Here is a 21,701-nt window from a genome sequence, read left to right on the forward strand (position 1 = left end):
TAACTTTACTCTCAAGAAAACAGTATTTTCTTCCTTGTATTTATTTATATTTTCGCATTCAATCAGAATAAGCTGTCCCTTAGTTTAGTTATCTCTGTTTTTACTCATTATCAATGTATAATTAAATTGGTCACTAGGAGGTAACAGTTTGAATGAAATATGAATAAATAACTAGTATGACTCCTTATTCTTCTAATTAGAGTGAAATCTGATAAATTTTCAGAATTATAGCTTCTGAATTAGCTTAAAGGAAAAAATATTTTCATGCGTCTTCATTACTTCTCCCTTCTATAAGTAAGTTTATTTAATATTTTATAATTAATCATTCTTCGAAAGGTTTTTTTTTAAAAAAAAACTTTGTTATTACGCCTAAATAGTTTTTGATTAAATACTATTTTTCAAGAAAGATTTTGGCAATTTTGTCCCGGTCGCTACTACCTCATAAAAATATGTTTTCCCTTCTTTAATTAATGTTGCCGTCGGCCATTAAGGTGCCATCCAGTGGAGCCATCTACGGCCAAGAATTAGACTTCTGCTACACCCACGCGTCATACCCGTTTATAGGGCATTAATTTATTCAAAGATAGTAATTTTGACCTGAACCAGAGAACGATCCATCTCCAATTCAGTACACCCAGAGGTATCGGTTTGTTATGGAAGAATGGAGGACTTTGTGACCCTACAGATTTACTGTGAACCAGCCACCATTTACTACACGGGGAGTCTTCGGCCGGCTGTTTCTTTTATTTATACCAAAGTTATATGATTCTTCAAATATTTGTAATGCGTTTTCATTATGGTCAATAGAGTGTGAATTAGATTTCTTATTACTATCATTATCGAAAAAAGTGCTTCATTAATCATTGTTTACTACTAATTGAATTATCACTCTTTCTCAAGATTCATACTTATATGTTCTTAGATTCCTTATTAAAAAAATTATAAAAGATTACAGATTAGGATCAGCAAAATAATATTTCAGGAAAAGGAAAGCGATCGTGAAGGTGGGACTGAATGAATCACAACTTGTTTCGATTACCGGAAAAAAACACGAGAATAAATTTTTTTTTTTGGTAAAATTAAGTTTTGTAATGTACATTAAGTAATTTAGTAATGTCATTTCTAGTAAGGGAAAAAACGGTATTTTGGTAATATTTTAGCATATATTGTAAAACCATATTTTATATAAAAATTGTCAATCAATCAATTGTCAATGTATTTCATATAAAAATTGTCAAAATCATCTTAGCGCTTCGGTAAAAACTATTGAGCTCTTTGGTGTTAACATAGAGCCAGGAACATAGTAAATTTTACCAGATTCTGAAAGTTTTGACCATACCTTCTTCCAATTGTAGAGTGTAGTTTAAAGGTAATTATTAAAAACACCCACGAACTTTAAAGTGCAATCAAACAGGTTTTCATGTTTCTTCCTCACTGTAGATTCGTTTTTAAAATATACCGGCACCCTTGCTTTTTACCTTAGTTTGATCCGAGAATTTTCACAGTGAAAGCTTAGACAAGGATAACTATCCCAAGGTCCTGGTACTCCTGAAAGCTATTTTCAACTTCCTTGCAAAAATATAGTGTTTTGAAATAATTTTTATGAAAAAAAAATTGCCGAGAATTTTTTAATAAGCTTTATAAACTACAGTTTTAAAAAAGGGTTTCTAAAACTTTGTGACTCTGTTTTTAGCCCTCAATAAAATTTGTCCCGGGATTCATAAACAGGACCCGACTTTGCCTAATTATGGCCCGGGGCAAAACCTTCTTTGGGGGTCCCCCGCTGCTTCACTTTTTCAGTAATGAAGAACCGAACTTCATGGAGGTATTTAAATTTTTCACCTCATTATAGATAGCATAACAAGAAAAGTTATTAGAACCTATTAATAGCTATAAAGTTCCCCCCCCCCCCCGTTCATTCGTTAGACGAAATATCGTTCCATCTATTTTATTGATTGACAATTTCATGTTTATCATGCAGAATGCAGTTTCCTGATTGTCATCAAGCTTCGAAAAATTCATATCCTTGCTGACGGAATAAAAAGAGACTCTCCTTTGTCCCCCCTCCATCTCACCATACTGCACAAACAAACACTTTTTATTTCAATTATCACAGTATTTCCACTTCCTTACCCGCTTCTAAACGTTACGCCAGTTTGGAGAATGAATGGAAGGAAATGAGGCAAATTAGAATTTTGCAAAATTCTACTTTTCTACGTATAACAAAAGTTGTATTTCGTAATAAGCACACAAACCTGCTTATGCATGTGTAACAATAAATAAATATGATTCATTTTAAAAAGAACGAGGATTTAAATAATTCATTTAAAAATGTCTTGTTGAAAATTTCGATTCCCTTTCCCGCCTTTCACATGGCGATTTCCCTTCCTTAATCTGTAAGAAATTAACTTAAAGCAACCCTTAAAACAGTAGAAGAGTTTTCACTTCGCTCTGCAGAAATTTGGCAGATGCAAATTTTCTTTTAATCGTCCTTCTATTTCATTGGTTATCAACTAAGAGGCGAAAATGAAATGAAATCATCATGTGATGGAACAATTTATAGAAAGGTGATCGTGCTGCATTTAAGACGGTGATTGGCAATTCTCCTGATAGAGGTAATAAATATTCATTCAATTTATATTCATGATACATTTTATTTGATAAATAATTTCCCTTTACTAATATTTATATTAAAATCTTTGTATTTTATGGATTTCTTTCCACATCGAAAGAGAAATGTTGGTGTATATCTTAAGACGCTTTTACCAAACAGTTCTTTCAGAATGGAGCTCTTTACGTTCGAGACACTTTTAAATTGTATTTTAGATTCAATATTTAAATTTAACGTGATCAGAATTTATTGTTTATATGAAAGCTATACGACAGAAATTTGTTGAATAAACAAAATTAACGTTTTTAAAATTAACTGGAGGAAATTCTAATTTCTTTTAAATGTTACATTAATTCAAAACTTACTATTTCCTATTTATTTAAAGTTCTTACCATGTATACATACTCTATAAACAAAAAGAAAATAACGAAAATAAATCTTACAGATAAAATTAAACAAAAATGCACGTATTGAATATTGATATTTTTTTTTCTCAGTTGATTTAATTCATATTTTTCGTGATAAAACGATTGTGTGAATTAACAGATTATTTAATTTTTCTTATCCGAATTTCAAACATTACATTAAGGACTTGGAGTATTTGATAATATTTAATAATGCAATTTAAAAAATATTTAATTTTTAAGAAATATATATATATATATATCTACACACACATATTGAAGTTGAACAGTTATGGTTAAAAGTTTAGTTGTCCGTATTTAATGTATTATTCTGTATACTCACAAACTGTAATTCAAAGTAATGTATCGGATATATATGTGTGAAAATTTTCGAAAAAAAAATACCAGGAAAAAAAACCAAATCATTACACCTCTTTTATTTTTGTATATAAATGCAAAGTCCCATTCGTTTAGGATCATTCAACCCGAATTTAATGAGATTAAATTAGATTTCGAAGCATTTTAAAATTAATTACAAAATTATTGTTTTTAAATTTGAAAAAAAAAATAAACTGTGCAATATATGAGTATTCAATGCATCTCGTTATATTGCACATGCACAAAAAATTAAATTTTTCATAATTTTCATAATTTTGTAGTGAATTATAATTGACTAATGAAAAAAGTTTTAATTTTCACATTGTAAAAATTTTAAAAGTTTTAGGCACTTTACCAAGTAGTTTTTGTATTTCTTTTTTTTTATTTAAAAAAAAAAAAAACTCAAAACGATTGAGGGTTTTCTACAAATTTAATTTTGTATGTTTTGTATCATGATTTGTATTATGTAATTTGCAATGCTAGAAAATGAGATTTGTGGATCAGATTGTGTTAATTCCTGATAATTTTCAGCTTTCTTTTGAAAAGTACACGAACTACTTAGAAAATTGCTTCAAACTGAATAAAATTTTTATGATATTAGAATAATACTTTTTTTATTTATTTGACAAAAATATTTTTTAATTGAGGTAATTTTTCTGCACATGCGCAGCATGAAAAACTACTTAAAATGCTCATAGCTTGTGCAGTTTTTAATTTTTTTTCTCCAAATTTTTCTTTAATTTTTATTAAATATTTTTTTAGTTTATAGTTGAAAAAAATAATAAAATAAAACAAAAAAAACTGCCTATATTTCCATGTCGAAAATTGAAAGAGCATTGACATTTCATATATATGGTAGAGCAAACAACTTAGATTTATCCGTAATTATTACGATGTCATGACATGACTGAAATTACGGTCTGACGTTGAGTAATAAGAATTATGGATTTTGATAATTTCCATACTAATTTCCTAAACATAAGTTGTTTCTCATAACTACCTAGAACTATGAAACTTTGTTGTCCCCAACTCATTTACTTATCTTTTTTAAAAGCTAAGAAATCTTATAAATCACAGTCAAATGGACTGTTCTAAAATTTTATCTTCACTCCTTATCAAAAAAGCTAGAAAACATGAACCCAAATAAATGCTGTAAACAGAAATTTCTATTGCTTCAAATTCAAAATGATAAAGAATTCTAGTGTTAATTTTCCCCCAAAACTAGAACATTGATTTCTAAAAATCACACTTATTTCATCATTTTACATAGAAGTATAAAATTTCAGTGTAGTTTAATTTTTAATTTAGATATATCTAAATCCTATATCTATATATAGATTTAGGATTAAGTAAGGATATCTCTATATCGTTTATCTAAATATTATGTTTTTATTCAATGGTAAATATATGCATAGTTTTATGAATGTTATATTCCAATATAAAATGAAGTAGTATAAACTGCTTAAAATTGAGTTAATATGAATTTTGTTAAGGTTAACTGAATATATATCTATGTTATTGTACTTCTGATTATTGATCTCTGGGGTACAGGGGATAAAGCACTTGCCTCCCAGTAAGGTAACCTGGGTTCGAATCCCAGCAATGGCGGGTCGAAATAAATTTCGCCACGACTAGAGTGCTGGAGTAAAATATCCTCAGTGTTATACGAATCATGGGATAGAGATTCTTCGCCGTCAGTTTAACTGTGGAAGGTTTTCGGGGTTTTTCTCCTAATGTAACGCAAATGCGTGTTAGTTCTATCTAAATGTCCTCCACAAAGGCAAATTTCTCTCAATCAAGGAGTTTCCTTGTCTTTTGGTTTGGATTCAAAGTTACAAATCTATGGAGTTGAACGTTAGTTTCATAAACACAAAATTGAGTCTGCTGTTCAACTACGATTATAAAATAAAACAACCGCTATCAGCATTTTTATGCCTCCAAATTTTGTACAATTTGATACAAGGATAGAAATTACGAAAATCAGGCGCTATATAGTGAGTAATAATCTCTTTACATTTTCACTGGTCTGTTTATGTCCCGATTAAATTTTTGTGAACAAAAAAGTACTAAAGTAATTTTAAATAAAAATTAAAATACAAAGAATGAGTAATGTTCGCAATTATGATGAAATAAAAGTTTCAAAATATCAGGTCGTCACCCAACTGCCGCAAAAAGAAATCAAATATACAGGATATATAATATTGATCGCAGTTTCTCAGAACCCTCAAAACTTAAGTGAAAACAGTATGAGCATTAAGGTTTGAAAATTAATAGTGAAACATTGAAAAAAATGAATAAAAAGTTTTAAGAAAAAGTTATTGAAATTTAAGAAATCTAGAGAAAGAGAGACAAAGAATCAAAACCTGTTTAGTTGCCGGAGAAAAAAGGAGTTCAACTGCGATCATTGGAAAGTTATTATCAGGCTATCAAACTGGTTTTGTTATTTTTTATCCAGTCTTTTTCGCTAGTGATTCAACTCTCTGCTTTTAATAATTAATTTCAATATAATATTTTTTGGTCACTTTAGCTTGCCAATTTAGAATTTATTGGGCTTATATTAACTGTTTTATGTTTTTTTTCAAAAAAAGTTTACGAAGCCAGCTAATTAGACTGCTTAAAAGGAAACTGATTAGCATGTTAGTCAACTTTTATACAAAAACGTATAAAGTTGAGAAAAATGAAAGGGCTACCAGATATACTCGTATATTTAAAATCATATTAACTTGTCAATATTTATTTTTCACACCTCTCGTCATTTATTAGATTTTAATAAATCAAAAATATTTTTCTTTACTGAACTTAATGAAAGAAGTTGGCTTTTGTACAAACTGATTCACTTTTTAACTTGTCTTTAAATGCCTCTTTTCATTAGAAAATCCGAAGTATTTAAACTCGCAAAGGTAGAGATTAAATCTAAATTTTACTGTATTTATTGATTGTTTAAAAAAGTCTATCTGTGGTAAATTTTTTATACTTTACACAATGGATTTATTATTTCATAAAATGTAATTTTTTTCTCTCCTTACTCTTTGTCAGTCATAGTACGAATGCACAGTATTTAACCGCTTCCCTCTAGTAGAGTCGAAATCGTTCATAATGAACCCAGATTTAATGAGGAGCCGGATTTAACGAAGAAAGCAAAAATACTTGGTTGGCAGACCCAATTGGAACTTAGTTCGCTTTTAAAGAGCAAACCCCGGTTTCAGCAAACAATATTTTTGTGATTCATAAGCAGGGGTCTGTTTAGAAGAAATTACGGACCCTTCACAAAATAATTTCTTTTAATCGGACCCTTCACAAATTTGTTTATCTTCATTATTGTTTTATATGTTGCATCGCTAAATCAGTAGCTGTAATTGCTGTTTATTTTATAAAATTTAATTTTTTTAGTTATATATTTACAGTGTTGAGCATAATCTTGTGTGTCTTTATAATTTAAAAACACCTTGAAAAAGTTTTGCAATAACGGATCCTATTTGCACAAATTCACAAAAGCGAACCCAGGTTGAAAGAATGTGTGACTTAACGTTTATTTTATATTCACAAATTACGAGTAATTTTGTCACAATTTTACGAGCACGGACCTTTCACAATATGTCTGGACAGACCCCTGATAAGAATTACATTTAATTCCAAATCTCCAGCTCAGTTAATCCCTTCTTAGAAAAATTCTTTCTTGATATTGATGAATTTTTTTTAACGTTTTTTCTTTATTATTTTTTTATTTTTATTTTTTACTATTTGAGCCATGAAGCTTATCCGAAGAACTGTAACGCTATAATAAGAATAGTTCAAATCAATTTAATTACTTTTTTCATATTCTACACAGAAATAAAAAAACAAAAGAAATAAATACTGTATTTCTAATTTAGTAAGTAACATTGAACGTTTTTGATTTTTTTACAACCGCTCGATTAAACAGCATATATACAGTCCCTTCGTGCCGATTATATACTTGCTATAGATTATATGCTTGCTATTTTGATGTGTGAAATATTGACATTAATATTATCCAATTTCTCTTTTAAGGTCATGAAACTAAGGAAATCGTAGTATAAGCTCGAAGAATTTTGAGGAAAAAAATGATAAGTACCGATTTTATTGCTCGATTTCAATTCTCTTTCTCTCATTTATATATATATATATATATATATATATATATATATATATATATATATATATATATATATATATATATATATATATATATATATATATATATATATATATATATTATTATATATTATTATATATATATATTATTATATATATATTATTAATTTTTAGTATTTATTTTACTTTATTTTACTAATATTTATTTTACTTCATTTATAAATATAATTGTATATAAGCACAATATAAACAAAACGAAATAGGGAAGGTGGATATAGTATCGAAAGGTTTATTAACTATCAAATTATTTTGCACGCAGCTTATAGAATATTAGTAAGTCTTATATTGCTTTAATTCATATTTTTTTAAGTATTTAAATTTTGAATATGGAAACGAATTTACATACAATAACTTTATCATTATTTCTCTTGATCAGAAGGTCAATCCAAATTAATTAATAATACTCTCGATATAAATTATATTATGTCCTGATTATGATTCAGAAATTATGTGTCGTTATCGGCACGGCTGCTATCGTGATAGTAAATATTTTTTTAATAACTATTCTCCTTTGTTTTTCTTTTTTTCTACTAATATTTTTATAAACGATTATGTTCCTGCCAGTTCGATATCTTTTCATTTTCTTTTGAGTCATTATGCCCCAACCAGTTCGAGTGATGAACTGGTTGATGATGGGGTATGTCTTCCAGAAAGTCCGGAATATGATTGAGTAATTCTGTATCGCTAGCGGTAAAAGAATTACTTGATCTATGTGCTTGTATTGCCGGGGCCGTAGTAACGATTTAGAAATTCATCTGCAGAGTGTAGTTGCAATGAATTTCTTAATCTAGGACCTGTCCGCCTTCCGGACACTGGAAGCTTACTTGCTGTCGAGGTAATAATGCTTATTTCTTTCTAACATTTTTCTTTGTTTTGCTTTCTTTCTTTTCTATGATTTTTCTAGTTATTATGCCCCAACCAGTTCGAGTGATGAACTGGTTGATGATGGGGTATGTCTTCCATGAAGTCCGGAATATGATTGAGTAATTCTGTATCTCTAGCGGTAAAAGAATTACTTGATCTATGTGCTTGTATTGCCGGGGCCGTATTAACGATTTGGAAATTCATCTGCAGAGTGTAGTTGCAATGAATTTCTTAATCTAGGACCTGTCCGCCTTCCGGACACTGGAAGCTTACTTGCTGTCGAGGTAATAATGCTTACTTTTTTCTAACATTTTTCTTTGTTTTGCTTTTTTTTTCTATGATTTTTCTGGTTATTATGCCCCAACCAGTTCGAGTGATGAACTGGTTGATGATGGGGTATGTCTTCCATGAAGTCCGGAATATGATTGAGTAATTCTGTATCGCTAGCGGTAAAAGAATTACTTGATCTATGTGCTTGTATTGCCGGGGCCGTATTAACGATTTAGAAATTCATCTGCAGAGTGTAGTTGCAATGAATTTCTTAATCTAGGACCTGTCCGCCTTCCGGACACTGGAAGCTTACTTGCTGTCGAGGTAATAATGCTTATTTTTTTCTAACATTTTTCTTTGTTTTGCTTTTTTTTTCTATGATTTTTCTAGTTATTATGTCCCAACCAGTTCGAGTAATGAACTGGTTGATGATGGGGTATGTCTTCAATGAAGTCCGGAATATGATTGAGTAATTCTGTATCGCTAGCGGTAAAAGAATTACTTGATCTATGTGCTTGTATTGCCGGGGCCGTAGTAACGACTTAGAAACTAATCTGCAGAGTGTAGTTGCAATGAATTTCTTAATCTAGGACCTGTCCGCCTTCCGGACACTGGAAGCTTACTTGCTGTCGAGGTAATAATGCTTATTTTTTTCTAACATTTTTCTTTGTTTTGCTTTCTTTCTTTTCTATGATTTTTCTAGTTATTATGCCCCAACCAGTTCGAGTGATGAACTGGTTGATGATGGGGTATGTCTTCCATGAAGTCCGGAATATGATTGAGTAATTCTGTATCGCTAGCGGTAAAAGAATTACTTGATCTATGTGCTTGTATTGCCGGGGCCGTATTAACGATTTAGAAATTCATCTGCAGAGTGTAGTTGCAATGAATTTCTTAATCTAGGACCTGTCCGCCTTCCGGACACTGGAAGCTTACTTGCTGTCGAGGTAATAATGCTTATTTTTTTCTAACATTTTTCTTTGTTTTGCTTTCTTTCTTTTCTATGATTTTTCTAGTTATTATGCCCCAACCAGTTCGAGTGATGAACTGGTTGATGATGGGGTATGTCTTCCATGAAGTCCGGAATATGATTGAGTAATTCTGTATCGCTAGCGGTAAAAGAATTACTTGATCTATGTGCTTGTATTGCCGGGGCCGTATTAACGATTTGGAAATTCATCTGCAGAGTGTAGTTGCAATGAATTTCTTAATCTAGGACCTGTCCGCCTTCCGGACACTGGAAGCTTACTTGCTGTCGAGGTAATAATGCTTACTTTTTTCTAACATTTTTCTTTGTTTTGCTTTTTTTTCTATGATTTTTCTAGTTATTATGCCCCAACCAGTTCGAGTGATGAACTGGTTGATGATGGGGTATGTCTTCCATGAAGTCCGGAATATGATTGAGTAATTCTGTATCGCTAGCGGTAAAAGAATTACTTGATCTATGTGCTTGTATTGCCGGGGCCGTATTAACGATTTAGAAATTCATCTGCAGAGTGTAGTTGCAATGAATTTCTTAATCTAGGACCTGTCCGCCTTCCGGACACTGGAAGCTTACTTGCTGTCGAGGTAATAATGCTTATTTTTTTCTAACATTTTTCTTTGTTTTGCTTTCTTTCTTTTCTATGATTTTTCTAGTTATTATGCCCCAACCAGTTCGAGTGATGAACTGGTTGATGATGGGGTATGTCTTCCATGAAGTCCGGAATATGATTGAGTAATTCTGTATCGCTAGCGGTAAAAGAATTACTTGATCTATGTGCTTGTATTGCCGGGGCCGTATTAACGATTTGGAAATTCATCTGCAGAGTGTAGTTGCAATGAATTTCTTAATCTAGGACCTGTCCGCCTTCCGGACACTGGAAGCTTACTTGCTGTCGAGGTAATAATGCTTACTTTTTTCTAACATTTTTCTTCGTTTTGCTTTTTTTTCTATGATTTTTCTAGTTATTATGCCCCAACCAGTTCGAGTGATGAACTGGTTGATGATGGGGTATGTCTTCCATGAAGTCCGGAATATGATTGAGTAATTCTGTATCGCTAGCGGTAAAAGAATTACTTGATCTATGTGCTTGTATTGCCGGGGCCGTATTAACGATTTAGAAATTCATCTGCAGAGTGTAGTTGCAATGAATTTCTTAATCTAGGACCTGTCCGCCTTCCGGACACTGGAAGCTTACTTGCTGTCGAGGTAATAATGCTTATTTTTTTCTAACATTTTTCTTTGTTTTGCTTTTTTTTTCTATGATTTTTCTAGTTATTATGCCCCAACCAGTTCGAGTAATGAACTGGTTGATGATGGGGTATGTCTTCCATGAAGTCCGGAATATGATTGAGTAATTCTGTATCTCTAGCGGTAAAAGAATTACTTGATCTATGTGCTTGTATTGCCGGGGCCGTATTAACGATTTAGAAATTCATCTGCAGAGTGTAGTTGCAATGAATTTCTTAATCTAGGACCTGTCCGCCTTCCGGACACTGGAAGCTTACTTGCTGTCGAGGTAATAATGCTTATTTTTTCTAACATTTTTCTTTGTTTTGCTTTTTTTTCTTCTAAGATTTTTCTAGTTATTATGCCCCAACCAGTTCGAATGATGAACTGGTTGATGATGGGGTATGTCTTCAATGAGTAATTCTGTATCGCTAGCGGTAAAAGAATTACTTGATCTATGTGCTTGTATTGCCGGGGCCGTAGTAACGACTTAGAAACTAATCTGCAGAGTGTAGTTGTTTTTTTGTTTTTATATTTCATGCCTTTTAGATAATATCTTTAGGTATTTTAATATTATTTCAAAACTGTAATGGTTGTTAATTAATTTATTGTTGAGTTATTTTAATACACTTTTTTGGGTTATTTACAGAATTCTTTTTATGTTTAATGCCTTTCCAAGTTTTTTCTTAGTTTTATTAATGCAGTAAAGCTTTAGTGTGTGTTTTGCTTTTGCAACATTGGTACTGATTTTTTCTTATTTTTTTGGTGCATTATTCTGTCTACGGAGTTTTTTTAATCTTTAGCTTTATAAATAATATATATTCTTATATTAGAGTTTAAATTGTTAACTACGTTCTTTTTATCCTTAATTACTTTTAGTTAAGTATAAGTTATTATCAATCAATTTTTTTGTTATATAATTTAAGCATAAATTTATATTAATGCTTTTCTCCTTTTTACTCTTTAATTTTTTATGCATAAATTTTTGTTCGCAAATTATAGAATTTGATCTATATTTTTTGATGAATGTAAAACTCATATATCTTCATTTTTGCATGTTATGCTTTTACAAAATTTTTTGATTTATGAATAATATGTTAATGTTTCTTTTTACTTTTTTTTGCGAAATTTACACGCGACTTTTTTGATGTAGCGCAAAAAAGAACTTTTGATAGGAATGTTTAAAATAATTAGAAATAAAGATAGAAAACACTGACTAACTAACAGCTATTTAAAAAGAAAAAACTAAAGTTTCATGTGTCTTTCAGAACATAAATTAACAAGTATTAGAACTTAATAAATATGTATAAAAACTATTTCTAATTATGCATAGCAAAAAATATTATTTCTGATTCTTTTTTTATTAAATCTTTTAAAATTTCCCCCAAGAAAACTTTGTCGAACTTTGTTACAAATTTTTATAATTTACCAAATTTTATTCGGCTTAATATTTGGCCGAATGTTCGACCAACCGAATGTTCCACAAAAAGGCTGAATATTCTTTACATCCCTGAAGAAAAAACTATTTTCAACTAATTTTATTTTACATATTTACCTTACCTTATATATTTATCCCATTTTGTATTATGATATTATATTGTAGGTAAGAGTAATATAATTTTTTCATTTATAAAAATTCTTTTTACAGAAATTTGCATCCTTGGAGAAGAGCTCTAAGTTTAAGAAGATCTGTTGAGGTAAATAAATAATTTTTAATAAGTCTTTTGCTTTGTATTTGTTTTATAATTAAATTTAATATGTGTAAAAGCTCTTTTTTTTGTATTTGGAATACTCTTTTGATGCTATTTCTAATATTGGTCTCAACTCTTACTTTTTTTTATTGGAGGCCCCTTATTTTTTGTGATCACTCAAAAGCTTCTTAAATTTTACATACGTTCTTATTTTTCACAGTAATGTAAAATTTGTTTTACAAATAGGGACATTTGTTCTTTCTGGAAAACTTCTTTTTCATTTACAGAATGACACGTTCTTTTGCCACATTATAACTATTTCACCTTTTTATATTTTAAGATTTTTAAAAGTTTTTTCTTACCTTAATTTTTAAAATAGTTTTAGGTTACGATAGTACTAGTTTTTTCTTAATTTACATTTTTTGTTTAGTAATTTTTTTTAATGATTTTTAAAAATTTATTTACACTAATTTTTCTATGAGTTTCAGTTTAGTATTAGTACATGTTAAGTATAAAACATTAATATTAGTTTTTGTGTTCATTTAATTTTAGTTTCCAAGTAAATTTTTTGATGTGATTTACGAAATTCTGATTTTCTATTACTTAATCCATATTTTATTATTTTTGTTTTTATATTTCATGCCTTAAGATAATATCTTTTTGTATTTTAATATTATTTCAAAACTGTAATATCTGTTAATTAATTTGTTGTCGAGTTATTTTAATACACTTTTTTGAGTTATTTACAGAATTATTTTTGTGTTTAATGCCTTTTCAAGTTTTTTCTTGATTTCTTTTATGCAAAAGTTTACTTTAATCTGTGTTTTGCTTTTGTAACATATATTGATTTTTGATTTTTTCGTACATTATTCTGTCTACAGATTTTATCTGTAGCTGTATAAATAATCAGGGAATTTTTTTTATACTGGAAAAAACCTGGAAATATCAGGGAAATTTGGATTAATGCCTGGAAAAAATCAGGGAATTTTAAAGAAAAGCTGGAATTTTTTTCTTTGATAATTTTTTTAGTTTCACTATTTTAAATTATTTACTAATTTTCTTAATTTAAATTATTTCCTCCATTATACCCATTTTTTTAAACAGAAATGTATCTCCAAACAGTTTAAATATCATCAACTTAGCTATACTTTGCTTGCATCAAAATTTGCTCCATTACAGCTCTGTTAAACTAGAATGCCACATAAAATTCTCCCTCGGTTGCTAAACGAATGCAGAAACCTTTGACCGCTATGGGACTGTGCAATTTAGGAAAGATTCTGGTGGGAAAAGGGATTAGGACATTAGCTTCTGTTTTTAAATTCTTTCATGGACTGAATCCATTTATGGCTCAATTTTGTTCCTTTGGTGGTAATTTTTTTTCCTATTTTGACAAAATGTTTTTGTATTTTTAACTTTATAAAATTCTCCAAAAATTAGTTGGCTATAATTTAATAATAAACGATTTTATGTCGCACTCTTTTTCAGAAGGCTTTTCTACTCCCATTCAAAGAAATCTGTGAATTATTTTTTCTCAGCAAACCAACCAATCACACATTTTTTTACAATCGCTAACAGCAATGTTTGTTGACAAATCATTACAATTGTTGCATTAATGCTAATTTTTTCTATTTCGTTTTAACATTTCATAACATATTCTAACTTTAAAAAAAGGTTTTTTTAAGAGCCAACTATATATTAATATTTAATTTTATTCTTATGTTTGTCAATATATGATTTTTGATTCAAAATTTTGTACCAAAACATTAAAAAATAAATAAAAAATCTTGCCAAATTGTCAAAATAAATTATTTTTTTCAAGATGATATGTTAAAAAAATAGCATTTTGAATAAAATATTTTATAATATAGACACTTTTCTTGTACACATCCTATATTTTATAAGAAAAAAGAAACAAAAATCTGGAAATTTTAAGATTTTTATCTGGAAAACCTGGAAAAATCAGGGATATTTGAAATCTGATTTGAGTGGCCACCCTGTTATTGTATAAGTTTTTCTTGATTACAAAAGACAAACTAAGTCATGTGTATCTTTTTTGCATGTAATTAAATTTGGGTATAATTTGAAAAATATTTTAGTTAACTTTTCAAAAATTTGAAAAGAATTTAATAATTTAAATTATTTTGTCTTAATATAAAACATTATGATGTTTTAGAAATAATTGATGACATTGTGGACCATGCTGAAGATACCAGAGAACGTCTTATTAAAGAAACTAGACATGTTGCCATTGTTGATCGAAAGTCTGGAGAATGTTGTGAGTTTTTAAATATGTTTATATCAGTTTCTCTTGATTTCAATGAAAGTTTCTTCTGTCTATTTCAGTACATTTTTATGATCAACTATTTTTTTTTAAAAAAAAAATCATGAAAAGTCATGGATTTAAGTAGCTGTAAAATCAAATTTTTGAAATGGAATTTACCCCCCCCCCCCATTTCATGGTGTTCCGAATATCTGAATTTGTAACAAAATCCCACTCTCACAGTCACATTTTATAAAAAATGGAAAATGTTTTTATCATGTTTTTTAAAAATTATGGTGCTCTTTCAAGAAATGAAAGAAAAAACATCATTTCTAGAATCAAATTATCTTTTAAGCTGTTTCTTTATCCCCCCCCCCCAACAAAATGCGAGAATATCACTCATAATATTAGAATAAAAATGTTCAATTTAAAAATATATAGAGAGATTTTTGTAAACCCAGTGCTTTTGTTATTTTAATTTACTAACATATATGTTTGTTATTATTAAAATATCTTGCAAAAAGATATTAGTGCAAGAGAGTTTTGTCTTTGATAGTTCGGAAAATTCTGCAACAGGATCACATCAAAGTTAATAAGTTAGTTAATTAGAAATCAAGTTTTTACTACTCATTTAAGTCCTGACTCATTTGAGATGAATACCCTAAGGAAATTGTTACTATTTTCATTATGAAACATGATTAAAGTCTAATAGAATCACAATATAAAATGATCAGTATAAAATGGGGTAAACGTAAAGGCAAAATTAAAAATAAATTTAATTTGGTACTTTTCAAAATTTTGTTTTTATTGTATGTCAATGAATTTAACATTCAAAAGATTAGGAGTTTTATTTTTAGTATTAAAAGTTCAGTGTTAAAAAGAATGATTAAAGAACAATTAAATTTTCTACCCCTGAATTTAAATATATTGCTTTAGATCTTATTAAATTTAAGCTTGCTATCAACAATTTTGATTTATTAAATGTTTCAAAAATTAAAAAAGAATTTGGTGTTATTTATTTTCTTGGTAAAGATTTTGAAAGGGGTTTACTACCTTCTATGACTGTTAATAAACTTTCTGAATATTTCCCAATTAAAGAGAAGATCAGAGTTTCTGTTTGTTTTAGATATTGTAAAACTTTAAAGAAAAGAATTTGTAATTATAATTTCTATTATAAAAATTTAAATAATTTAAAAGATATTTATTTGAGTTGTTAATAATTATTTTATGCACATTGTCACGGGTGACCTTAACTTTATTAATAATAAAGATTTAAGATTTCTCATGGGACTTGGGACTAAGTTTAGACAAAAATAAAATTATCACTTAAATTTTATTCTTGCTTCAATCAGCAAGAATTTAGATTGTTTTATTGCGAAAATGCTCAAAAAAATTTAATTGGCCTGTAGAAGGATTTAATGAGTGGAAATTTTATGTATTGTATAATTTCAAATTGAATTTTTTGAACAATAGTATGAAAAACCAGGGTTATTATTTGTGTTGTTGATAAAGCCTCTAATAATTATTGCTTGATTTGCAGAAATTTTTTTAAATTAGTTAATGTGAAAAGAATGTGAAAACAATAATACTTTTCTCAAAATTAATAATTCTAAAAAAGAAATTGATAATAGAATTTTTACTTTTTCCAAGAATATAGGATTACCCTTATTTATATCTACAATTAAGTTTCACAAAGCACCAGTTAAATTTAGATATGTAACTTGCAGTATTGGCAATTATAATTCTGTTTTTGGTAAAAGAATTTTTAATTTTTCTTATCTAATCGAATATCTAAATATAAAATGCTCTTAATAAAAAAATAACCCTTTTTTTCAATTTGAACTTTCCTGAAAGAAACACCACAAAAAACTATTTACTATTAATATGGAAAAACATAAAATATCTGAAACCTTATCTGTATGTTTGCGTTTTTTAAATTGCTTTTTTTTTTTTTAATTGTCTCTGAGTCACAATGCATGTTGTTTAAGCAGTCACACTCAAAATTTGGGGTTCTAACTATATTGTGTGTTCAATGCATCCCATGAAGTAGACCTGTTACCGCTACATATATATACATAGCTGCCAACTCTACTAGATTTTCCAGTAAACTACAGGATTTTGCTAGTTTCTCCTGGTCTACTAGTTTAATAAAAATTCTCCCGATTTTTGTACATTTTCCAAAATTCCCTGAAATTGAGAAAGTTTCTTAAAAAAATCTCTCTTGAAATAGAATTTTTGCATGGATTGTTGCTTGCTTGAATATTTATATAAATATTACTAATATGTAATGAAGCGAGCCTCATTTATACAAATCTGCTTTTTTTGTTCTAAAATGTTCAGTTTATTTTTATTCACAACTCCCTCTTTAAATTAATTAAAAAATTTTAAATTATTTTATATGAATTTAAATGCCTACTACTATTCAAAATTATGAGTAAACAAAATACATAATATTTCAAGCATATTTAATGCCACTCATGACTGGAAAGTATTGCAGTTTTTCTTTTTTAATGACTATACCAAACCCTAAACTTCCCTATGTGTAAAATATTTAGTACATTATGCAACAATTATCGTAAAATTTATTTTATATTTTGTAAAATCTACTGGATTTTTTTCTATCTAAGTTGGCAACTATGTATATACCTAAAATTGCTAAAAGTACCCCACCGTTGGAGTACATTCACCCACACTTAAGGGCTCTTTCGTAAAAAAAATTACATTTTTTTTTTATTACTTTTTTTTAAATCATGAATGGTGTGCAGAGATTGTCTTGTAGGGAAAAAAAATATTCAAAAGTTATTGATAATTTTTTAATGAAATAAAAAAAATTAGAAGCTAGAGAATGTGTAACTAACTCCTGTTTCCCCAAATAGTTTTTATCAGGGTCGCCACCCACTTGGAATTATCAGGGAATTTTTTTACACTGGAACAAAACCTGGAAAAGTCAGGGTGGAAAATTTGGACGAAAACTTGAAAAAATCAGGGAATTTTAAGGAAAAGCTGGGATTTTTTTCTTAATTTAAATTATTTTACCATCCGTTATATCCACTTTATTTAGACAGAAATTTGTCGTGAAACAGTTGAAATATCATCAACTTGGCAATACTTTGCTTGCATTAAAATTCTCTCCATTATTACCTTGCTAAACTAGAATGCCATATTAAACTCACCCATGGTTGCTAAATGAATGGAGAAACCTTTGACCTCTTTGGAGGTTATGGGACTATGCAGTTTAGGAAAGACAAAAATTGTGGAGGAGGTGGAAGATATTAGCTCTTTAGTTAGGATATTTGCTTCTATTTTTAAAATTATTTATTTATTTTATCTTCTAGTCTGTGGGCTTATTTCATTTATTGTTCAAGTTTGTTCCATTGCTTTGAGGGTATTTTTTGTTTTGAACAAAATTATTAAAAATGTTTTAGTATTTTTTACTGTATAAAATTCTCCAAAAAATAATTTTTTATAAATTAATAATAGATTTTTTCTTGCATTCTTTTTCTGAAAGCTTTTGTTCTCTTATCCAATGAATTATTTTTCCTCAGCCAACTAGTCACTCATTTTCTTGAATCACTGACACTAAAATTGTTTCATTGATGCTAATTTTCTGGATTTCATTTTGACTTTTTATAACATATTTTATTTCTTTTATGAACCAACTAGATGTTTACATTAAATTTTACTGTTTTGTTGTTAAATATTTTACTTTTGATTCAAAATTAGAATTGTGTGTTAATCACAATGTTGAAAGTTTGTAAATGTTGCTTATATTCCAGAGATAATATTTCCAAAACTGTTTCTTCTTTTACTCTGAAAAACCAAGGAATGTATGAAAAATATGTTTAATGATTTAAAAACTTAGAATATGGAATTAAGTTATTTATATTTGTTTATTAGAAAGAAGAAAAATTAAACTTTTTTTCGTTCTTCTGCACTGTACAGGTACAGGTTTTAAGTTGCGCAACCAGTTGACCAAAATTTTAAACTTAATATTAAGTAAAGAAGGTATCATTTTCAAGGTAAAAAATTTAAGATTTAGAAATAATGACTTTAACTTATAAATATCAGTTATCAATAAGTTATAGGCTGTTAAATGATTACATCATTTGAAATTTTTTACCATGATTAGTGAATCTCAATCAAAGTGTAACTTTTTTTAAAAAAAAATCAAAAAAATGGAAACAATAGTAATTGAAATGAATTGTTAAAATACATGTTATCTTGAACAAATGTAGAGAATCATTTCAAATTACGATATACAAAAACAATTCTCAAGATAGACTTTTATAATTATGTAGACAAGATAATTATGCATAAAAATCGTCATTGTTGTAAAAAATTGTTTTTCTTTTTCCTTTTTAATATACAGTGACAATTTTTTCAATAGTTTTTTTTATTGTGCATAAAAAAATGAAACTTTTTGCATCTTTTTCTGATATTTTTTTAAAAAAAGAAAAATATTCAGCAACTGTTTTTTTATTCTAGGATTTTTAAAATTACTAAATTTAAGGTAATATTGCTTAGATATGAGTTTTATTTACATTGTTGTCAATATATGTTGCACAGTTAAAATTAAAAGGAGTGATTTTTCGACAAATTTTTTTCACAAGATGTTATGAAACACATTCCAACAATAAATAGAAGACAATTTAAATTCAATGAAGCTAATAAATTGTAAAATAATGTTTATAGTATTAAGATTAAAGTAATTTTCAGTCATTATAAATAGAAGACAATTTAAATTTAAAGAAGCTATTCAAGTGAAAAATATTGTTTATAGTATTAAGATTGAAATTAAAGTAACTTTCAGACATTATAATGGTTACCATTAACTTATATTTATGTCCAATTTAAAAAATTGCATCTGACATGGAAGTAAAAAAGTTCAAATTAATTATATATCATATTTTAGTTAAGAACTGCATAGAACTTTTTATTCAAATGTCAGCTTCAAATTTCGGTCAAGTTTATATTTAAATTACAAACAAATTCACAGAGCTTAGACAATTTGTAAATGATTAATAATTTTTTGCTTTTGTGCAATTTACATCTAACACCAACAATTTAATCCATTTAATTTGAACTTATTGCTATTAATTTCTATGAAACAAATTGTTTTTTGATAGGTTATGATGTACTAAATATTTAATATTAAAATTTGATGATTATAAACCTATGATTTATTAGATAGTTCTGAAAAATTTATGTTAATTTTTTACGTCCAGCACCCTGGAATTGCCCTGTTGTAAAAACAATTAACTAATCTAAGCTAAGAAACCATGTAGTTAGCAAATTCTTTAGATATTCTAATTTCTAATAAGAAAAAAATAATGAAATTTAAAGAATTTTATCTAGTTTTTTTTCTATGAAATATGCAACAAGAAATTTGACAGTTTTGCCTTTTTGAATACTTAATATCTCCTACAATAATAATTCTAATTCAAAACAAACAACATTATTTAAACATTTGACTTTAGATATTGGTTTAAAGAAAATTATATCAATGAATTTTATTAAGAGCACTGTTTGGATAAAATATAGTATAAAATGGTTCTATGTTGAAATGTAAATAAATATAAAAATTTATTAGTGCATAATCAGCTGGAATTATTTGCTTTTGCTTAAGGAAAATATATTAAACAATACTTATCCATGGTTTTTTTTGGGTTACTCTGTATTTGCTATTTGGTACAGTTTGTGCTTAAACTACTCAAAACTTTAAAACATTTTTTTATTCATTAAAAGCAAAGTATTCTACTGGCTAACTATATTATTTTCTCCACATCTTTTCAAGATGATTCATTAAAAATAAAATACTTCATAATATATGCTCTTTTCCATCCACCTTTACTTTATGAGGTAAAAGAAAAACGCGCTGACCTGGAAATGTTAAGATTTTTACTGGAAAACCTTGAAAAATCAGGGAAATTTGAAACCTGATTTGAGTGGTCACCCTGATAATATATATTTTTATATTAGACTTTAATTTGTTAACTTCGTTTTTTTTATAATTAATTACTTTTATTTTAGTATAAGTTATTATCAATCAATGTTTTTATTTGTAAATTGCATTTTTTTTATAAAGTTTAAGCATAAATTTATATTAATACTTTTCTCCTTTTTACTGTTTAATTAATTTTATTTTGTATATATATATATATATATATATTGTAAATTGTAGAATTTGATCTACATTGTTTAATGAATGGTAATACTCGTATACCTTCATTTTTGTATGTTATGCATTTACAGCATTTTTTTGATTTATGAATAATATGTTAATGTTTTTTTTGCATGTAAAAGTTTTTTCTTACATTACTTATATATGAATTTAATTTAAGTATTAGTACACTTCACATAAGTTTATATTATTACTTTATAGTATTACTTTATTTACATTTTATTTTTTTAGTATGTTTACTTGTTTAATTTTCGGAGTTCGATTTACTTGAATTTAAATAATATATTTAAGTTTCTGTATTCTACGTATTAGCAACTCTTTTTTTTATTTCATAAAATTATGTATTAAATTTAGTTTACTGTTAAAACATTTAATATTAGTTTCCATTAATATTAGTGTACATTAATATTAGTCTCCATTAATATAAGTTTCCATTAATATTAATTTATCTTTATAAACTGTTTAGTTTCTATAAAATTTTATTTCTTGATTTACAAGATTATATATTTAAATTTTTTTGGCATATTTTTCACTCGTTTTTAAAATAATTATTACTTATTAATAATTATTTTTTCTACGTTTTTTTCTTTAATTTACTAAATCTCATTTTATTTTGCCAATTAAATAATATAATAAATAATTTGTGCTTTATGTGTT

General features: G+C 27.6%; 1 long non-coding RNA gene across 5 annotated transcripts in view; it reads left to right on the forward strand.

Moving 5' to 3' along the window:
* The first annotated feature begins 2,095 nt into the window (after positions 1–2,095).
* LOC147817050 (uncharacterized) overlaps positions 2,096–21,701 on the forward strand; it is a 42,848-nt gene continuing 23,242 nt past the window's right edge. For 2 of the 5 annotated variants that reach the window (XR_015430069.1, XR_015430067.1), the window contains exons 1-2: positions 7,639–12,609; positions 14,777–14,878. This is a non-coding gene — a long non-coding RNA (uncharacterized LOC147817050). Of the gene's footprint in view, positions 2,616–7,422; positions 7,483–7,638; positions 12,610–14,776; positions 14,879–21,701 lie in introns of those variants that run through there. The other 3 variants (XR_015430065.1, XR_015430066.1, XR_015430068.1) reach the window with 3 other exon arrangements.

This window comes from Parasteatoda tepidariorum, chromosome 1 (genome assembly GCF_982258835.1).
Source record: "Parasteatoda tepidariorum strain Cologne lab strain chromosome 1, Ptep-v5.0, whole genome shotgun sequence".
NCBI lineage: Eukaryota > Metazoa > Arthropoda > Arachnida > Araneae > Theridiidae > Parasteatoda > Parasteatoda tepidariorum.